Source organism: Apteryx mantelli, chromosome 2 (genome assembly GCF_036417845.1).
Source record: "Apteryx mantelli isolate bAptMan1 chromosome 2, bAptMan1.hap1, whole genome shotgun sequence".
Taxonomy (NCBI): Eukaryota; Metazoa; Chordata; class Aves; order Apterygiformes; family Apterygidae; genus Apteryx; species Apteryx mantelli.
Window position 1 is genome coordinate 43,829,790 of NC_089979.1, and position 22,890 is coordinate 43,852,679.

Below are 22,890 nucleotides of genomic sequence, written 5' to 3' on the forward strand. Positions count from 1 at the left end.
CCCCGCCGCCCGGCCCGGCCCGGCCCGGCCCGCCGGGAGGGCGCACGCCGCGCAGGTGCGGCCCAGCCGTCCGCACCGAGCTCACCGCGGCCGGGAGCTGCGCCGGGTTGGGGCCGTGCCGGACCGGACCAGGCCGTGCCGGGCCGGGGCTGCCCTGCCCGTCCGCCCACTGGCGCGGCGCGGGGTGCGCGCAGGGCAACCCGCTGTCGGCAGCAGCTTTCAGTTTTCATTGAGGCTGCTGGTTACTGTTTAACATCCCCACCCACGTTTCAGTTTGTTTAGTAAATCGATCCGATGCTTGGGCTGAGGCTGCTGCCCTGTCGCCACTGAGCAAAGTTAATTCCCCCCCCCCATACACACACACACACACACACACACACTTTCTCTCTCCTCCCCCTCCTTGCCGCTACAGCATATGGTAAAGACGGTGCCAGCGACACCAAACAAGTCGCGCAGCCCAGCGCCGGGACGCCCGCGGGAGCCGGGGAGCGCGGGGAAGGCAGGCGGCCCGGGGGATGCCGCGGCGGCCGCCGCCGCCCTGAGCTGCGACCGCGGCGCCGGAGGCCGAGGGACGGCGCTGCCCCGCCGGTAAGTTTCCCTCGGGCTGGCGGCGCCGGCGGTGAGTGAGTGACAGAGCGCCGCGCAGCCACGCGCAGCGCCGCGGCCCCCGCCCGCCGCTGCGGCCCGAGCCGCTCGGGAGCAAAGCTCCCCGCTGCGGAAGGTTGGCCCGGATCGCGTGAGAACGAACAACAGCCGCTTCCGAGGATTTATTTATTTATTTATTTTCTATATACTTATGCATACAGACAGATATATATATATATATAATATATATATACACACACACACACTTTCATACTGTTGGGGGGGTTTTTTGGTCACGTGCCTGTGTTGTCAGCGCCCCGGAGCAGGTCCCCGGGTGGGTGTGTTCGTGGCCGGAGCTCTGTCTGTGGGACGAGGCCACGGGAGTGTGGCGTGGCGCCCCGCGGGAAAGCCCAGCCTACGGTTTGCACTTTTGCACCCCAGACGGCGGCCTGCTTCCTGCCGACCGCGGCGTGGTGTTCCCTGGTGCTGTGCAGGTATTTGTGACACTTCAGCAGGTGAAGCCCCAGGTTTACATCAGGTTTAGGAAGATTTTTTTTAAAGACTGCTTCTGCCTCCCCTATTTATTTCTCACCGCCCCCACCCTCATGATTACCTGTGCAGCAGGTGGATGTATTATTGTAGGGCTCTTCCTAGCAATAGTACTTGGCCATTGCTAGACACCTTGTTAGGGAATCCTGGAATACTTCCCTGGGGCCAATGGGAGGGGACAACCAAAAAATAAAAAAATTAAAAGGACAAGTCAAGGATGAATTCTGTATACAGATCCAGCAGTGTCTGTGCTGCTTTTACACTGTTACAGGTGCACAGTTTACAGAGTACTTCTGTAACTTTGACAGAAGCCAACCTGCTGGAGGAAGTAGTTCAGCCTGTGAGCCTAACATCTGCTCCTGTACACTGACATGGGAGATGTAGTCAAACATCTGAAATAGACAGTAGATTGCAATGATAACAGTATTTTAAAACAACTAGTCTCATATGCAATAGCAAATAGTACCCCATAATAAACCATGGTTATCTTAAATTGAACTTTCCTTTGTGTAGGCCATTTTCTGTACAATGCTGCCTGTACTTTGGCTTATTGTGATTTCTCATCCATATTAAGAAGACAGTAGAGTAGTTTAAAGTGACATCTCTATTGTTATTGCTGCTGACTTTGTTAAAGCTCACTTAGTGAATGACTGATTATGCTACACAGCTTTCCGAGTCCCTGAGTCTCTTACATGCCTGAGAAAACTACAATGTGCTATGTAATTCTCCATGTTCCTTAAGAACAGTAGGTCTTTTGACTTATATAGGAGGAATATGAAATATTTATATACATACAGGTGTTTTTCAAATATTGTGAAGGCTAGATTGGTCATTTCATTCTTTACCTGTCTCCTTTTTTCTAGTCATATGATAAAGGGAAAAAGGAAAAAAAATGCTTAAAATGCTCTATTCTAACTTTGTTCACACCTCCCATCATCCTTGAGTCTCTCTGAGGCTTTGAGAGGAAAAACAAAATAAAATACATAAAAAAAAAAAGCAGGTGTAGGACAAGATCAGGATTCATTTTAGCAGCTCACACATTTGGAGCAACATTCCTGGAACTAATTCCTTCATACAAAGCATAACTTTCCTTCCAAATTATCTTTCATACCTAGAGGAACATCATAGGCCAAATTTTGCGCTCAGTAGAGTCACTATGAAACTAGAACAATGCAGAGGTCCAACTTGCATTTCCAGATGGCTATTACAAATACCGATGTGCAGTATATTGGGGAAAGCTTCATGTGGCATTGAGCTGGCACTGACGCGCAACAAAGGTATTCCTGTGGTTTGGCAATATCTGGTAATATATGAGTGCTTGAATGGTCAAGTGTGAATTAGGGCAGCCCTGATGCTGACTGCTATTTTCCACATATCACTAAATCAGTTCCAGGCCAGCTCCTTTTTAAAGGCACACTAGTAGAAACCCATCTCTGTCACTCCCATTCCCCAGAAGATGGCCTAGTACTGGTTGGCCAAATTCGAATTTCTGGATCGTTTCCTATTTGAATCCATTGAGTTTAGCAAGAAATTGCACCAGTAAAATATTAAAATTTGGTCTTTGTTCTGGACATGACGTCTGCTTCAAACTTTGCTACAGAACTGCTCTCTATGTGGTGCATATTGGCTTGATATTACCACAGGGTGGGTATCACCAATTCCTGTTGTCTCTCCAGACCTTTCAGGGTGGAAAAATGGGCTGCAGAACATATCTTTAGTGTTACTTGTAAATCTAGAGTCATATGCATCCCTTTGCATTGGCTTTTCATCAGCTACAAGGAATGAAACATTACTTGAAACAATACTAATTCTTTTTTTAGATCTCATCAGTTAAAAAAAAAAAAACTTGAAAAAATTCAAAACTAGTAATGCAGTACCCTACCCTACAATTGTTCCCTCCACACTGAAAAGATTCTACTAACCCTCAGGACTATGGGAGTTTCAGCAAAATTAGCTTTTTTTGTTGTTTTTGTTTATTTGGGATTAAATCTATTATAACAATAACAACAACAACAATAATTCACAGCTGAGTTAAGGCTCAATCAGTGCTATAATGTTTTCATTCTGAGTTGAACAGCTTATGCTTTTACATCTATCAAGTAACAAGGGCAATGTACTCCATCTATTCATTGATAAATGCATTTTTTTCAGTGCCGGATCTCTCAACCTCACTTCTCAATAATTTTAAAGTTCTGTTTCTTGCTCATGAGCTATGAAATATTGGTTAATTTGTTTTCATCTTTTATTTAATTAAGTGGTTCAACTGTATGGAAATCCTTCTTTTGCTCCCTTTGTGTGTTAAAAAGTGAATGAAGCAATCCGCATTGTTTGATATTAAGCCTGAAAATTAGTTTGATTTGCCTATGCTGTGTCGTGTTGTTATGAGGTATTTGATGTTAGATAATTACATTATTCCACTGGTAATATAGACTATTTTTGCATATAAAGAAATGTTTTACTTTTGTGGTAAACAGTTAACTGTCTTATAAGAGACAGAAATGAATTTCACAACAAAAATATTGCTGCAACATAATATAACATTACAGGAAGACATGATTCTTAGCTTTTAATTTATCTTAATGAATGATGCATTATGTAACATACAACAAGAAAATATGGAAAATGTTTTTCTAACAGATTAAGATATTTAAAGACATTTGTCTTTCAACAGGTTTGATTCAGTCAAATATTTTTCATTTCAAATTTTCACTCTTAAAACAGCACATCCTAAAAATCAGGTCAGAATGCTGTGCGCAATGTCAGAGCTGAGATCTATCAAACTGAAAGGCTCCAACAACATTTTCAAATCTTTCTCAATTGTCAATTCAAGTTAATTGAAAAGGAAAGGTCTTAGTTTCAGGATTCAGCCATTTAAATGGAAGCCTGCTGCTTTCATTTTGTAGAAGGGCAATCTCCCTCCACATATGTGTTTTTAAAAGGTTCATTCATAATTCTCCCTTCACACTTCTATTGGAAATGACAGAATTCATTATTTTGAGTTCTTGAACTATTTTTCTGCAACTTGGGTGATGAATTGTATGGGATCTAGTTCATAACATGACACGGCAACCCACAAGATTTAAAATTCTCAAGGCTAGATCTGTCTCTTTATGGCACTTGGCTGGCAATGGTGCAAGAAGCCTCCACGTGCATCTTCGACATGTTATGAAGTAGTAGGTTGTGATTTTTTATCTAATATTGTCTAGAAAAGAGACTTGCACCCTTGCTTGGTAATTCACTAGGGGTATCCAAGCAACAAGGACATACATTACAGTTAGCAGCATACAAGGTGCTGTGTGAATTTTCTTTGCCGCCTGCGTATCTGGGAATCTGACTGCAATAGACCTATACAAATAATGCTGTTTCCACTATCTATTCCTAGCATGGTAAAGTTTGCCCCTAGACTTCTCTTTTATAATTGTATTTAATTCTCCGACAGAAGAGGATTTCTCAATGTGTATGTGTGAAAATACCTGGCCGAACATAGGGATTAGGCTCAGGTGGGAGAGGGACGGAGAGGTAGTAATAAATGCTCTGAACTGTGCCCAAGAATAAGTTCCACCTACATGAAAAGGCAAATAAGATTCGGCTTACAAATGATAGTGCATCTATGACAGTGTTGCAATGAGAATCCCTTTGATCATTTTTATATAGGGTTGCTAGGCTACTTGAACCTGGTTTCTGCTTGGCTGAGGAAAAGCTAGTTACACTGTCCATCAGTAACCAGCTACTTGTTAATCAAAATGGTCCTTACTTACAGTAACTGATGCAGATCTTTGAACTTCCCTAGTCTTTTTTAAACAAGGCATTAACTCATTAATTGTTGACATTTAGAGTATCAGCACTGGGCACTGAATGGGACCAGCTTATACTCTCAGAGCTGTTCCAGATACTTGAAGATTGCTCACTGCAAGAATCATGTTTCTGCACAGATCTCAGGGCATTTTGTGCCTCTAGCAGCCAGAGATTTTCTTTTATTAGAACTGATGATTCTCATGGAAAGGATGGTTCCTATTCATACCGCCCTTTTTAGAATCCTGCCCAAAATTATCTTGTAGACAGTGTCTTTTGATGTGCTCTTCAGAATAATCGTATCTATTCCTCTTGTAAGGAAAATGTCAGGTTGCCATTGTATTAACAGATGAAATTCCTTCAGTAGAGAACTAGAGAGTACTCAGAGAAGTCAGACGGTGACCACACTGTCACTGCATGTTAACACCTACTGTCTTCTGTGTGCACTTGATAGGTGTAGTCAAGTGTTGCTTTGTACCTGCTATTGAAGTTACAACAGTAAAATTATGATTTTATGAATTGATAGCATTTTGTTCACCTAATTGCTAAGCATTTACTCTATTTATTACTCCCCCACTTCTAACTGCCAAACAAGGGATACAAAACAGTTGTAGTTTTTTTGCAGTTAAAGGTTTAAGTGAACTGATTTAAAATTAAAAAAACACAAAACTTTTGTACTTATTCAGTATAGATCAGGTAAAAGTTGGGGCAGGGTAGCAGCAGTATATAGTTTGTTTATAATACCTCACCAGATATTTCATTTCAGATTTGGAGATTCTTCTCATAAGGGAGAATAACATCTATAACATCCTTGGCCAATATGCTGACATTTCAGCACAGATGCAAGTTATATTTGTTTTTTTGTATAGTGATGTTTCTTTCATTAAAATTTCAGAGCTACGATAACATTATTCAAGTTACCACATAAGCATTAGATACCATAAAATCAGTTCATTATCAGTCTGGGACAGATTTCAACAGAGCTGCATGGAGCAGAAAAGTTCTGTATTTCATTTCAAGTGGTTGTAAACCATTTACTATTCATCAGTGTCAGTGGTTTCTCAAATAAGTTGAACGGAGTCTTTTCTATTGGACTGTTTGGTAGGCATGCCATGACTGTGTTAGGTTGGTTAGCTACCTCTTATGTTGCAGGCCAGATCAGTAGTTTCATATGATTTCTGGTCAGTTACCCTTTGGTCTTATGGTGTTTCTGGTCTTATGGTCTTAAGGTAGTTCTTACCTTGCCATCATCAAAATGAAAGGTTTTTTTTTTTTTTTTTACTTACTAATAGTGAAAACAAAACATAGTTTTTACTTCTAGATCTGATTTTGGTGGTAGACATTGTCTGCATAATAGGTGTGTGTATTCTCCTTGTTGTCTTTTGGGAGAACAGTGATATTCCCATTTTTAATGTCCAAATTCAAAACATTTCAAAGAGATTTACATTTTTAAAGAGCCTTTAATGTCTTCCAAGCCTCTTGTCTCAGTTCACTTTAACAGTGTCTTATATTATGTTATTGCTTTTAACTTTCTTTTTTAACTTTATTTCCCCCCCCCCCTTATTATCTGGCTCTTTCTTTGAGCTTCACTGACTTTTTATATTAATATTAAATATGTAATTTTAATAAGTGGTTTAGGGAGACATGGAGACAATGCTTTTTTATTTTCAGACAGTTTTGAAGTGCCAGAACTTGATCTGACGTACATTTAAGGCAGAACTTTAGATTTGAGTATTATGACAGGAGTAATTTTAGCCATGACAATAAGAGTGAACAAATTAATAAGCTAAGAAAGGCATACTAAGTTTTAGTATGAGATTTACACTTCTATCTTTCACTGCAGAATCCTGTAGATAAATTACAGGAATTCACACTAGTCCTTTTAAGAATTTGGGGTCGACGCCCAGCTTACATGGTAAGCCTAGTCATTATATCAAAGGCAACCCCCCATCTGCAAAAATAAAACAAACAAAAAAAGGCGGTCTTACACTGGACTTTCCCCAAATGGCAAAAAGTAGCAGCAGGATTATGGTGAAGTTCTTACAGTTGTAAAAACGTAAAATGTATTTGGCTAATTCCAAATGTATTAGGCTAACTTTGTGTATTTTCTTTTGCTTATTTTCTTTTTTGTTTTGGTTTGGTTTAAAGCAAGTCAAGATGAAAACAACAGATCTCATTAAAAAAGCAGTTACTGGGTCCATATCTCCTTACTACTGTTATTCAGCATTGAGTGTAAAACATAAATGGAATAAAACAGAGCCTCAGCTCCCAGGAAGGTACAGTCCATATTACATATAAAATAGGTGCACTCTGGACTTTGCAGAACACAAGTTTGGCTTGAGCTTTTGGATTGGTTTGAGATACATCTGCCCAGCCAAATTTGTCAGGCTTTTTTCAGATACCTTTCTTCGCAGGTAAATAAAAGCCAAGAAGAAACAGCAGGAGCTTCCTGACACAGGCTGACACAATTCACTTCCATTTTCAGACTCAGCTGAAATAACCGAGGCAGGTTAAGGCATTATTGCCACTTGCTTGTCCACTTCATCTCCCACCTCTCCTGAAGGTTATTGTCCCTATAACAAAAGTAACAGAATTAGTACAAGTCCTTGTCCACAGTTGGGAGAGTAGCTTAAATTGGTGAATACAGGGCAGCTTGCATTGATCTAGTGGATGTTGAACCGGAGGTCCAGGTGCATACCTGCCTCTGCTGTCCCCGCTGAAGGGAATGGTCACTTCTGAGGAAAGCTGAGGCTGCTGTTTTAAAGCATTGCAGCCAGACCTGAACAAATTGTTCTGTCAGAAAAAGCAGTCATTTCTCTTCTTGCCAAATGAATGAACTACACTGGTGGATGGGTATTTGCCTACTCGAAAACTGACGGAGGGCAACTCATTTCACATTTTTAACAGCACGTTGATTAGTGGTTAAGAGGAGAACAAACATCTCCACTATAGTAATCTTTCCAATAGCAAGTCAATAAAAATATCTTTAATAATATAGCAAATATGGGAAACTTTAAATTAATAGGCTTACATTTCAAGGGCAATGAAATGTAGCAAGTTGCAGGTTCTGGCTGAGAAAGGAATTCAAATTTTAACAAAAATTTCCTTATAAATTTTGTTAGTACTGAACTTAATAGTGGAATTTTAATCTTTTTTTAATCCAATAGGTCAAGTAATTTATTTCCCAAGATGTATTTGAAGCTGAAAGAAGGTAGAAAATGAAAAACCCTCCCAGTGATCATTCCCAAGTTTCTATGGTACCACAGAGTGCAAATGAGTATTCTGAAATTGATACATGTATTAATAGCAAAGGTAGAAAATGAGCACAGCTCTGACTGTTTGGAAGAACATACCTACAAGATTACAGCAACGATTTTAACCCTTTAGGATCTCCTTTTGAATGTAGTAGCCTCAGTTTCTTTAACTTCCATAAGTTTAACTTCCATAAGAGGAAGAAAAACAGCACTGTAGGGCAGTTCAAGTCAACAAGGCACTTGTTAAAAGTCTGCTTTAATAGGAAGGTCATTGAGGAAAACCTCTCCTTATGTAAATGTAGTTCATTAGTTGAGCAAAATAATGTAGTTACATAGATGTGGGGAAGCTGCCGTTTAGTAAGGACTAAAAACATCACCAGACTTGGAAAGATGATGTGCTCTGGGACATCACTATAGAAATGGCTTCTTTACCTGCCTGGTCTGGTAATTGTAGGTGATCAAAGTAATAGATTTCTATTTCTCAGTCTACGAGCTCTATTCTACCTAAGGCCAGTATAGCTGAAAGTAGAAACCTTAGGGAGCCCTGGCTTCAACCCAGTAACAGTTTAGAAATCTTGAAAATGGATTTTATGGTGTACTTCTCCACAAAGGATACGTCTGCCCACCACAACCACAGCTTATCATCCTGAAATATTAAAGATGCTCCATTGATCTTAGATAGATAAAGAATCCAACAGGTCCTGTACTCCTTAATGAGACAAGATCTATTTTCTCAGATGTCAAGGATATCTGTGGCTTGCTAGTGGCTGCTGTTTGCAAGAATCCTTAATTTTTACTTAAGATGCTCTCTATGCAGAGTTTGGATTCAGTGTGCCAAAGAACCCAAACTCTTCATCTTTGCCTCTTTCTCTGTATTCTGTCCTAACCTGACTGAACTCAAAATTCTAAGTCATTTTGGGTCAGGCCCAGTGTTGGTTATCTGAAACGGCCATGACCAGAGGGTCTATGAGGTTATATTAGAACTGTAAGAGGAGCTTGTGCACGTACAAGGACACCTTCTAAGTGGAAACACTGGGAATGACTTGTAGTGTATGTCAAGCTTTAGATAAAGCATTTGGCTGAGTGTATATTTTCTACAGTTGGGGGTAAATCTGCACATAATACGAGTCTGCAAGTTGCTTGCCTTCTTGCCCTGACACAAAACATTTAATCCAGTTATTAGTATGTGACATAGTTAGATTCCTGTTGAAAATCAATAACCTTCCTATAAAGTGAGCCTTGCAGCTTTTCCTAAATCCATGTAAAATCATTTTTATATGCCTCATTAGCCTTGCAATTTAAGAAAGAACAAAAGATAAAGAAGACAAACAAGCCACCTACTGTGAAACAAGGTATTTCATTTAATTTTTCCAACCAAAGGGGATGTTTATGATATTACATGTATTTGCTAGTCTATAAATACCTGTGTTTAGAGTTGAACAGAGCAGTGGTTCTCAAACTGAGGTCTGTCAAATGCTTAGTGATGATATACAGTGTACTGTACGGTAGTATGATACTACTAGTACATTTCTTCCTTATTTCATCTGCTACATTGCTTTCATGGGAACTAAATGTACTATATTAAATTCATTTCTCAGGATTCTGTGCAATTGTCCATTAGAAGGTGGGTGGTTAATGTGAATACATAGGGAAATTGTTTTAAAGACAGGCCCTTTGCTTAAGCACAGTCAAAAATTTAAAGAAAAAGGTATTGAGTTCCTGAAAGGAAAGATACCATGCGACATGGAAGAATAAAACTGACTTTAATATAATATATAAATATATAAATAAGTTATATAAATATATTTTTTTAATGTAAAACTTTCATTTTTTGGAAGTTCTTTGAGCAGATGACAGTGGGACAAAGGGTCATCTACTTTTATACATACTTGTCAACCTTTAATGATACTGAATCTTCAGAGTTCTTTGCAGTAACCCTGTGGGAATTATGCCAAATGAATTAAATGGGATGGGATTGATGATGACCTATAGAGAAACCAAAGATAGGCATTATTTGAATTAGAAGTATATTGAGTGTCATATGTAATGAATGTGTAAAGAAATAAGATTTGCTATCCTTATAAGGACAGCAGCACCTACTCTTTAATGTAGTAAAATGTCCAGCAATGCCAAAGCAGATGGAGCTATACTAGATATAGTTGCAAGGAAAAAAATACCTTTAATAGCTGTTTTATTAAACAGTTCTTCCTTTTTATAATTTTTTTGTTACTATATTTATATTTCTTTCCCACTGATAGTCAGTGTTTAGGAATTTCACTTACCTAAATTAAGCTGTTTGCTCACCTAAATTTTATTTGTTAGAATAATCCCCATCAAAATGAATCTAGAAGCAATAAATAATTTAAAGATTTGGATTTTTAAATAGGTCCTTAAAGTAAAGTTTAAAATTAAATAATAAAATTTAAAATAAAATTGAAAGAAGTTATTGACTAGTCTAGGTCTTGGCAACAGATTCTTCAAATTCCTTCGTTTCTAGGAACTCCACTTAGAACACTTTGGAATGATGTTCCACATATATTTTATATCATATTAAATTTATTTTTGGCTATTATTTAAATAAAGAATAGAGGTTTATTAAGCTATTCTAAGAAACAAAGTTGATTATAGTGAAGGAAAGAATCACGCAGATTTTAAGTTTCTTGAGTAATTTTTTTGTGTTTCGTCCTGTTGCTTTTTATCACATTCTGTGCCCACACTGAGAGGTTTTACTTGATAGATGTTCTGTCTGTGTTGACACCTGTGTTCAAACAACTAATTTCAAACTTTCTATGTGTGTCTCTGAAGAAGGAGAACAACTATGGACACTTATTTTAACAAAACTGTAAATCATTTACATTATATGAAGGTAAAACTTGACTGTTGCCATTATGTATTTTCCCCCCTGTTTTTCTAATATAGCTGGCTGCTTCCTTCAAGATTGCCTTACCCTACTGAATCAAGATAGGGTTGGGCAAGTTATTTATAGACATTAGTACTAATAAATAAGAATAGAGTGCAAAGATATATTTTTTTTCTGTACAAAAGCTGATCATATATGCTTTCTCTGGTTGTTTATTCTTGAGTAGCCCACCAGCTTTTGCTAAAGACACAAACAAAGCAAGTGGAATATTAAATGCTGCTGGTTGGTTGGCAGTTGTAGAATAAAAAAATGTGGCACTTCCAAGCAAATACTTTGGAGAGGAAGAGGGTGAATGTTAAGGAAATTTATTCTTTCTTTGTAACTTATTTTTGGGGGGAGGAGCAGGAGCATCATTCTATATGTTAAAGGGCGGATTAAAATCTGTATATTGTAAGACTGGAGAGCTTGGGTTTAGGGCAGAAGGAGATGTAACAGAATTGAAAAAAAAGATGAATTCCAAGATGACAAATTTGTGGAAGATGTGTGTACGGTCTGTTTCCAAAGGCTCTACTTTCCCCATCCTGTGTTTGAAAGGAATATAATAGAGTGACTGGCTTCCAGCAGCTGGACGTGCTATGGCCGGGAAGATATCAGGTTAGACATCAGTCCTAGCGGATACCGAAAAGTGGAGGACTTCTAGGTGAAGGTATTTTTGAAATGTGACAAAGCCTGCAAAACTCTCCATTGCAAGGTCTCTGTAGTTAAGCATCACTGAAGTGAGTACAGTGATTAAGTTACAGGTGACTCATGACTTCAGGTGAGATGCTTAAGAAGAAGTAGCAAGGTGATGGGAGAGAACAGAATAGAGGGCTCATAACTAAGCCTTGCAGGACTCCACAAAGGAAGGATTCTCTACTTAGAAGAAAATAAAACACTGAGATATGAAAAATGACTGTTTTCCAGATAAAGTAGTAACAGGAGATTTATTTTCCTGTACAGCATTGAGAAAGTAGAAGGAATTAGAGAAATATATATGTATTAAAATGAATGTATGCATATGCATTTTAGGTTATTTTTAATATGTTGCAGCTTGCCAAGTTCATTAAGATCTCATTCTATACCACATGCACACTTAAGGAGTCACACCAGGGTAAACCTGTTAACAATGAGGTACAGCCCTGAAAAGCCATGGAGAAATGCTGGCAATTTTCAAGAGCAACCTAATTTTTTAAAAGGCCAGCTGAAGAGTCAAAAAATCGCTTTTTTTTAATAACATACCCTATTTGCAGGTGAATAAAGAATTCTAAGTAATGCTTTTCAGCAAACTGTGAAACTTTTATTGGTCATGGAGACTGTAAGGACATCTGCATCAAACTACAGTATGCTATTATTAGTACATCACTGTTTACTATCATGTGGGAACCATTCACACCAATTCTGCATACTTGATTTTTTTTTTTTTTGCTAACCTAACTTCAATTAATTGAGTTACAGCAGTTTAAAATCACTGTGACAAAAATGAGTTCCACTATTTTATTTAAGATTAACAATTATTGTGCAAAACACAGTAACTTTTTAATTCAGGGATAACTCTCCTTGCATGTAATTCCAATCCAATTGCATGGACTTGTATAGATTGTACTTTGACAATGGTACCATATGGACACAATCAATGACTTCTTCTTGATTGCAGAAATTACCTACAGGCACTATTATCTGACAAGTCTTTTCTAACTGTAGAGAACTTAAATAGATCCTTTGTTCAATCCATTTAACTTGCAAGTCCACATGTAGTGGCTCAGTTTCAGTATATATAAATGTTTGGTACATAAGTGTTTTATTTTTGGTATTTTCCAGAGTTGCATTTGGAGGAAAGGCTTCATGATCTCGTCCTATGAGTTACAGCTATTACAGATTTCTCGGGAAGGCTTTTGCGGGTGGGGATCCTAAGAAAACCATTGTGGGCATATACAGAGACACATACACAAAACACATACAGAGAGTTGGGGGCAGAAATTACAAAGCTTTCAAAAGGCTGTCTAAGAAATGCAATGAATACCATACATCTTGAAACAAACACAAAATAATACTTCTTATCTAAAAGTTCTATAAACTGTGAGATCTGCTGTAGCTTAGCACTCTGTGTAGAGGTATAGGGAGCATAAGTGTAAAGCTTTTTCTTGCCTTCCTTGTTGCTAGGACTGTTAAATGTCTCATAGAAAACTCAGAGGAGCAAAAAGGATTTCTAGGTATTGCCGTTTCAATAAATAATTACTATTTATAGCAATCATGATTTAGTAAGTAATTCTGCCAGATGTGTGACAGTATGCTTCCTCATTTATTCAAACAATAGAATTTCTGCTGTTTGTATTTCACTTTTAAGATCAAGAAGGATATTTCAGTAGTGCCAAATCAGTGATTAATATTGACACTCCAGTGTCCCTGGAAGAAGTTCTTGTTTTATTAACACTTTCTCATTCGGCAATGGGAGAGGTGATAGCACCTTCCTGTAGTTCAGGTTTACTTGATGAAACAAAATAACCTGCAGACCTTGTGAGAATGGGACCCGCAGGATTGGTTGTCGTCCACTTTCTCATTTGTGATTTTCTCTTTTTCATTTTGTCTGAGATGATTGAATTTGAGAGAGAGCTTTGTTCCGGACAGTAGTTTATGGCAGTGGGCTGAAGAGATGAGATTTCATTGAATCATAGAACTAATACACAAAAAGAAAATATGTGAAAATTGAAATGACAAGGTAGAGGAGCTTGGTTGTTGAGGTAGATAAAATAACTAGGTTCTCAGGGAAATGAGGTGGGGATTTTTTCATGAACTAGATTTAGTCTGAAAGAGAACAGTTGAGATGGAAATCCTAGACATTATAAAAACTTAATAAAAATAGGGGGAAAAAAGTCCTTCTTTTTCTCATAACTTTTTGTTGGAGGATTGTGATGTTGTGATCCCACAGCCCAGAGAAAGCAAAACAGAGTCCATTTTGTCAAATTAACACAGTTTAAAGGAATCATGAATATATTTAATGAGAGGAGATTTCTTTTTACTTCATTAACTATGCAACACTGCTGTCAGAGCAGCTTGTGATACTGGAATGCACAGGAAAATCAGTAGTACTCAAAGAAATATGTGTGTTCTGCCAACTTTTTAACCTAGAATAATAGTATATTTATTTTTCTTCCTTTTTCCTTTAGAATCACTGGGGCAAGTTGTGACTGATCTAAGACATGTGAAGTACCTCTTTGTGAACAGAAGAATAAAGTCAGTTTGGTGTAATCATGCTGCAGCACTGACAGAGATGTACTATTTTGGGCTAAAAAAAAGCCAGGAGGGCTGCCAGGACTCTCCAGTTTCCGCATAACTGTCCAGTCCTCTCTGATGTGACTCGAAGAAGAGGAATTATTTTGCCTTTGATTAATAAACAGTTAATTTCAGTAAAGCTTCCTTTAACCTTTTTACAAACGCACAGGGAAAAACAATCGGCACTGGCATTGGTGGCACACAAGGGAGTACGCCTTAGGGCACGCGGAGCTTTGTATTGAGTGGAACAAGCCTGGGCTGAACCCCAAGCAAGGCAGAATTTCTGATTTTTTTTTTTAATTTTCTTGCTTTCAGTGCTTGAACAAATGTTCATGACAGTCAAATCTCACTTATTTTGAACTTAGGAAAGCTGTAAGAAGGAGATCAGATTTTGTCAATTTGTTAAGGTTTCATACAAAGAGATATGCTTTTTTTTGCTTTTAAAATTTTGAGTTGCTTCCAGTAGATTACCATGCAGTATTGCTTAAAAATGCATCATGTTTTGCTACTTTTTTCCAAAATTATTAATCTGGCACAAAGCAACCAGCTTCTCTTCCCTAGACTCTCCACTCAGAATTGCTTCACCTGTGAGGAACACTTAGCAAAAAGTGGCGGTAACTAGCTCCAACTACTCTTCCTCACATAAGCAAGTGGTGACATCTCACACTATAGTTTCACTTTTCTATTTTGCTGATGGCTAAATACTTCTGTTGAAAGCTGCCTTAATTTGGAAATATCTATGGGGCTATACAAAAATATATGACGGGGAAGTTTAAAAGTCAGTAATTTGATTTGAGTGCTGACTTCTTACTTTCCCTACATCTAAGGCTCAGAGCAGACCCAAAACTCATTTGGATCATTATTGTTTTTCACATATTACAGTGACGCCTGTTGGCCTTACTGAGGCTGCATGCTGTGTGCTGGCATAATAAAAAGATAGCCTTTGCTCTAAGACCTTTAGTGTTTTCTAAAGTATTTTCTGTAAAGTTAATATTCACTATAATAATAGTGAAGGCCTGACTTTCACAGCCCCTTCCCTCTATTTGCCAGAACAAATCAAATTGACTTCATATTCCACATGTGGACCTTTCTGGCAAAACTGGGTTAGATTTTGAAAATCAGAGTTTACTTATCTATTTGTTTGCCAGGATGACAATTTGCAAACAAGGGAGAACTTTTAACTTTCTGAAAGTATCTTAATATTTAGTTTTGTTTGCAACATAGAAAACTTTTGTGTTTTTTGGTGTAAAATTAATTAGCTTGTCCTGCTTGAAAAGCACGAGTGCCTCTGTTTTGAGAAAGCAGATGGGTTTTGGAAGTGTTAAGTAGGTGTATTAACTAATGTGTAACTTTGAAGAGCCACATAGCTCAGCCAAGATCTGCATTGTCCAATGTGACTGTAACAGTCTCCGTAATAAATTGACTGAACATTGCAAAACCAGTAAAAATTAGAATTTTTACTCTCTGATGACTTTTTACAAATTCTTTTCCCCCGCGGTTCTTGCTGCCACCTGCTGAGGTGGTTTTTGTTTGACATTGACACCTGGCCACAAGGAACTTGGCTGGAAGTGACTCTCTTGAGTCTTCTGGGGACAGTTGGTTATTTGTTAAACAACCTAGTGGGACTGCCAAGTTCCTTTCTTAAAACCCACAAAGTTAATTAGTCACCATGGATAGTACAAGAGGGTGATGAGGCATATTTAATATGAGTGAGAAGAGTGATCATCATAGGAGATAGGTAAGTTGACTAGGGTAATATTTTCATTAAGTTCACTTTTTCATTCTTATGTTGTACAATGTCATAGATACAAACAGCTCTGAGAGCTTCCCTAGGTCTTCCTACACTTACTAGAACACTGCTACAATTTAGGCTGCATTACAGAGGCAAAAACTAACTGCCATGGTATCTTGAGACAGGGAATATGTGTGATTACTGGGAGGTACTGATGCTATGACACTCCCAGTAAATCTACACTTGGTTTCACCCCACACAGTAGGTAATAAACTAGACCAGAAAGGTATTTTCAGGCTTCCACCACCATAGCTTCATATCAACTAATTTTGTTTTGAAGTACTTTTTGTTGCACTAGAGAATTAAACCTTTTGAAAGCAGAATTTTACTCCCTGGTTCAATAACAAGTTTATATAATATTTTATCTTGATATTATAAATCTATATGTTGCAGAAGGATTCAAAATGCACTGGTCATTGTCCAATAGTGGAGGAAGACACAGCCCTTGTCCCAGAAAACAGTTAATGTGATGAACATTTTCAACTGACTTTAGAAATAAAATTGTTTTCTACAGTTAGCTTGTCTTTATTCTTATCAAAACTGTGGGGCTTTCCAATGTCAGGACACTTAGGTGGGTGGATACTTCTCAGAAGAATAGAGGACTTATCAGTGTTTGCTTAGGATCTATTACATTCTCAGCCATAAAAGTAGCTATGTTGTCTATAGCACTCATAAATCTTCATCTAGTCAAGGCTACTGTCTCTTTCCTCATTCAAGCTTGCTTTTGAAAATATGGGCATAAACCAATTACATGAAGTAGTTATAATCTCAAAATACCTGATTTCTTCATTGCCAGTTTTAAAAAGTGATATCATAATTCAGTTTGCAAAATTGTCCAAATACTTATTAGCTCTGCCACAAAGTCTCTGTCTTAAACCTAGTAATGAAAGGATATTGCTAGGGCCCGTACTCACCAGAGGGCACTGTTACACATATTCTTACAGATAATTTTTCTTTTGGTGAAACTAAAGTCTGATCTTTGAGGAGAAGGTATATTAATGTTAGATTTTGATGCACACTTTATTTAGGGGAGCTGTTGCTAATAAGCTAGTTTCAACTCTATGTAAGTCTCTTTAACTGGATAGAGTACATTCTGCCTATTGAAGAATGTAGTGAATGAGGTGAGGTGGCCACTGCTATGAAAGTTGAACTTTCTGAAGAGGTTCCATCTTAATGTGTGTGAATTAAGAAAATTATGGCAAAACTCTTCAAATAATTTTAAAAGGTAACGTTTAAAAGCCCTGAATCTGTAGATTTCCACTGAAACAGTAGCAGAAGGGCAATGACATTTCTGTTCTTCCTGTTTGTTTGGGTGTTGAAAAGAACGGACAGGTAATATCAAGTAAAACCAGTAATTCAGCTTTAGATAATTAATATGTCTGCTGTTTATTAATTAAAAACATATGCTTAGGCATTGGGGCAACAATACGATTACACAGGAGATTTCTTGATCTACTCATTTACACTGATTTCCATTGCTATTAGGTGAATAAAGGTAGATGAAAAACCAAACAATGGTAAAGCAAATGCTTCAGGCTATGTTTTATTGTGTAAATAGACTAGTTTTGCCAGCTTTCTTAAGAGAATCTTACTCCAGTGGCTTTTTGGCATGGTTATGTGTTTCCTGAACTGTTTGCTTATATTTTTTTGTAGCAAAAGGTGTTTCAGGTTCTCCAGTATCCATTTGGGCTTTTGTATGTATATTTTTCTTCTGTTTTGTTTTAGCTTTTCCAAATAAAAGCATGCACACAACAAGCTTAGCATTACCACAAATTATATATGCATTTCAGAAGCCCTAGGGTCAGAAAAACAGGCATGACAGAGGAGGAGGGATTGGGTCTGAGAACCGATAACAGTTTGGTTCTGAGCCCTAGCAATAGCATCCGAAGTTTGTTACCACATGACAGCTCCTTCATGTTAATAGAGTATGCCTTCTCAGTATGATTCCTCACCACTTTAACAGTTGACATCTGTAATGGCAGCTTGAATTTGTCCCCTTGCATTTACTGGGAGAGAGTTAAGTGCACTTGGGCCTGTAAAGAATGCCCTAGCAGGTGCTGTCGGGGGGAAAAAAGCCCCCACAGAACATGAAGAAAAGCATTTAGAAAAGGAAAAACAAGAACAAATAATAAGAGATTTTGGAAGAATTTCCTGGAAGCCTGAAAATATTTTTGTGTTAGTAAGCTCTAAACCTGAGAGCAGAATTTCTGGTTTACTGTCACTGCTCAGGTCTAACTAGTTCGCCCTTGTACATAGAGGTTCCCTCAGTGTTTATTCTTGGGGGTACAAAATGCTTCCTGTAGGTGCCCTGGGACTGACTGAAGTTCACACTGAAATGTTTTCATTTGCCTTCTCATCTGACCTAGGCAAAACCAAAACTGTGAAGCAAGTGCAAATGTGATGGCTTTTAAGAGGCTGAATTTTCTTATCTCTGTCCTTCTGACAATAGCAGAAATTAAATAACATAAGTTATGTAAGATGAAGCCCAGCTGTACTATAGCTACTATACAGTCGTCTTCTTGATCCCGTTGCCCCCCACCCAAAAAAACCCCAAACCACCATAATGAAATAACATGCACCATACAAAAGAGACTTTTCTCTGTAAATAAGAGCAGACATTTGTTAAAGGCCAGATATGTTTCTTGTTTTTATTAAGTGTGCTCCAATGTCTATTATTTGTGAACTTCAGTATTTTTTTGATAACAGAATGGTTTTTTTTTGTTTTTTAAATGAGTTCATTTTCACTGATCTGTTTGGCTGTGGCTGAAAGAGAGAGAGCTGCCATCTAGAGTCCAAGCTGGCTACTCTTCATTTTGTATTATGAACGGTGAGGTGGTAATTTCCTTTGTCCCTGTGGAAGCAGTCTGCATGACTTCAGGAACTGGAGAACCAGTATTCTTTTTGTTCTGCCTTAAATGTTTTCTGACTCACCTGTTAGACTTTTCCACAAGAGGTTATTACACAGTGCTGGTAAAAAGGTGTGTTATTTTAGCATGCTTTTCACAAGTAGGAAAGGTACCAGAAGGTTTTATTATTTCAACTATCTTATTACAGAGTGATTCCTATTCTCTGATCTGCCTCACTGCTCTGTTATGCCACCCTATATCCCTGTATCAAAGTACCAGAATTTTGTGCAAGACAGTAAATGCCATGCAATTTTTTTTAAAAAAGGACTCCACTTAAAATCTGAGGAAGTGTAATGTGAGCTCTGTGCAGAAGAACATATTTAAATCTACAATAAATAAAATCTTCAGTGGGAATACACACTGTATAACCTTTGAATTCTTTTAAGGAAAAAGAGATATTATTGTTACAGGTTATGCCTCAGCTGACACCCTGGTGTTCTACGCTCCCTTTGTCCTGGTCCCTTGATTGCCCTGTCCTGAAAAAGTAAGAGGAAGCCATTGCTCTTCTTCCACCACCAAGGCTAGTGAGAGGGAAACACCTGCTGCCCATCCAGGTCTTGTCCCAGTACAATTTGGGGCACAGCTGAGGTATATCAGGCTTAGGAGCTTTGAAGTGCTTTCTGGTCATGGTTTTAGACGTGGTCACAGTACACATAATTTTACATATGGAAAATGTAGAAAGTTTCATTAGAAAAGGCAATTAAAGAAAGTAAGCCAGCGTGGGTTAAGATGGAAGTATTTCTCATAGATTAATGATTGCTTAATAGATAGGAAACAAAGGGTAGGGCTAGGGTTAGGCTTAAGGTTAGCTTTCGTAATGAAAGGAAATTGCTAACAAAGTCACACATAGATCTGTGCAAAGAAACAGATATTCCTGGGACTTCTGCTACTCAAAATATTCATAAGCGTTTTTTGAAAAGGGTTGATTCATGAGGTGGTGAAATTTGTTGCTGTTGCAAATCTATTGCCGCTGGGTACAGCCAGGGTGCAGCCACATCTTGAGCTGTGGCCATGGATCTGGCAACCTACTTAAAAAGATTTAAGAGGACTTGAAAAGATACACTTTACATGTCATTTTGGTGTCAGTCAAGACAGCAGCCATCAGGGTGGTACTGGACAGGTTTTTGTAACTACTTCAAGATTAATAGCTTTGGGAAAGGAGCATGATAGTTATGCGCTGACACATTAGTTCTGTTCTCCACAGACTCAACTCTAGAAATCCTAATAAAACGGATGTGTTAAAGTAGTCAAACAATGCTAAGTTTGTGGGACTTCTAAGCATGTTACTTCCTTTTGTATTAAGTGTTCTGTAATTTCTAGTGAGTTTTCTGCAAGTCCCTTTGATTATACTTAGCGCAGCCTTGATGCAGTGCGCTTGAATTGCTGTATCAGTGAGATTTGCTAAAATAAGTCACACATGAATTGTAGGCCGTTATCTATCATTAACTCATCTAGAATTCCATGGTGAACTAAGTGCTATGTATAATGTGTTTTCTCAGTTGCTATTCGCTGTGTTGACTGGGTACAGCAGAATGCGACTATACTAAGCCACAGGCTTAGTCCAGTCACGTGTAGTTCTAGTACATGGGAACTAATTTGGGGAGAAAAATGGGTTTATTTAATAACTGCACTTATTTAGAATGATTTCAGTTATTTCAATTAATTGAAAATCATTGTAATTAATATTTATTATGTGTTTATTTTACACTTATTAATTGCATACATTGCCCATGAAACTAACATTTCTATCCATGCAAAAAAAAAAAGAAAAAGAAAAGAAGAATGGAGCTTGTTTGGGCTCTTTTTTTTCAGGATATGTCTATTACAAAACTGAATTTTCCAGTTAATCAGTCCATATTTGTATTTTACAAGGCTTTGTTTTATAAAACAGATTTCATTTTCACCTAAAGCTGAGCTCTAAGAATTGTCCACTAGCCTTTATGAGTGCCTTAATTGCTTACAGTTAATTGACAACTGATGAGCTCAAAGCAAAAAATGGTCTAGCAAATGCAAACTCTTACGATTCATACTTCTCCAGGGAATACTTAGGACCGGAGGTCAGATTTTCAAAAGGGTTCATACATCAAAAGATGCAAATAGACAGCTAGTGAAATACAACCTGCTTATCCTATGCAGTGTCTGTAAATTTGGCTCCTTATCTGTCAGCAAAAAGGAGCAGGGTGATCAAAACTGTCATAAATAATAGCGGTTGCTAATTCTTTTTCATGTTTAGAATGGCATTACAGTAAATGCTCCATCTACCTCTGTGTGTGTGTGTGTGTGTACACGTGTGTTTTAGGGGGAATCCTCTTCAGGTTAGGAGAAGTCCCCATACAGGATACCTGCTCTTGCTTCAGCCTCTTCTGAATGAGTGTTCCTCTCCTTTCCTCTGTCAGTCTCTCAGCTGAGAATCACATGTTGCAGCATGCTGGTTCCCAGCAGAGTGTGGCCAGCTGCTACCAGGCGCAGTAGGTGCTCTGGCAGCACATATTTGCATCTTAAGGTTCCCGAATGCTTTTGAAAGTATCTGTGGCTCCTTTAATGGGGGAACTTGATCTTCTGCTGGCCTGTTGTCTGTGTATGTTTCTCTTTCAGTTTGTCTAGTGTTGTTTTGCTTAGACGAGTTGTAAGCTGGTCTAAGATCTTTGCCCTCAGTTTCTTTGTCAGTGTTTAGAATTGATGGGGACAAAATGTGGTCCATAAAAAGCACATTACTAGACTGGTATATTTCACTCTTTCTATTTCATTTCATTTCATTTCATGGAGACTAGCTAGTGCTTTGCTCAATGTTTTCTATACCATGTCGTGCAATAGTTAATGGTCTCTTTCAACTAAAATCAATGGCTACCTCTGAAAATGAGTATTTTTATGGCATAAAACAATTGCAGACTTTCTTTTTAGGATATAAAACAATTGCAAAATTTATTTTCTCTGGGTAAATTACAATTATCTTTTAATCAGTCTTGACATCAAGCCACCATCTGAAGCTCATCCTCAGACTCATGTGAGCTTCTATTTTTAGACTTATATGTCTTTCCTAATCTTACTTATTACTATGACTTTTATATAGCTTTCCTCCCAGGCTTGTTTGAAAGAAGCATCCTGAATGGTGCACCTTTTTGTAAGCTTAAAAGGGATTGTGCTCTTCTTTTTCCCTCAGTATAATCTAGAAGATGATCCGTATTGCTGTTTTGGTAATTGTGGTACTGCATTATCATAATTTGTGCATATCGTGTGTGGATTTGGTTTCTGAGCAGTATACTCTATGACTACCTTAAATTAAATTTTGGAAATTTATTGTATGAACGTATTTGTTTAGATTAATAAGGATATGCTGGAAAATCAAGAACAGTGGTTTAAGAAAGCACCAGTCTGCTAAAACTTGTGTCATTACTAGAACTGTTGACTTTTGCATACCTCAGGCCAGCAAAGATTTCACCGATGAACTTATCAATGTGAGTGGTAAAGTCTATGTTCATTAACATTGGAAAATAAAAGCCTAATAAGACTGAAGAGGATAAGAAGCAAGAGGGTTGGCATGAAAAGGTAACAGAATGACAAATTTCAGGGGGTTGAGTGACTTGGAAGGTAAGACATGATTACTGTCTCATCCAGATGTTGTAAAAAAGCTGGCTGAATACTCTGTTCCTCACCAGTCACAAGTTCCCAAAGAGAAAAATTGTTAATCCAGTTGGCCAGCTGGGTAGGTGGACTGCACTGTACTGTAAATCTGAATCTAATGTAGGAGAAAATTTGCATAATTTCATAGAAGAGGTAAAGAACAGGGAGAATAGGGAATAAATGTAAAAAAACCCAGTGAGTTTGGTGTTGCATCTAACTATT

At 38.0% G+C, this 22,890-nt stretch overlaps 1 protein-coding gene across 1 annotated transcript in view; it reads left to right on the forward strand.

Annotated features, from left to right (window-relative positions):
* Positions 1 to 348: 348 nt before the first annotated feature.
* HNF4G (hepatocyte nuclear factor 4 gamma) overlaps positions 349 to 22,890 on the forward strand; it is a 61,652-nt gene continuing 39,110 nt past the window's right edge. Inside the window, exon 1 of the mRNA XM_067290567.1 lies at positions 349 to 588. The gene's annotated coding sequence lies outside the window, so the exon portion shown is untranslated. The remainder of the gene's footprint in view (positions 589 to 22,890) is intronic.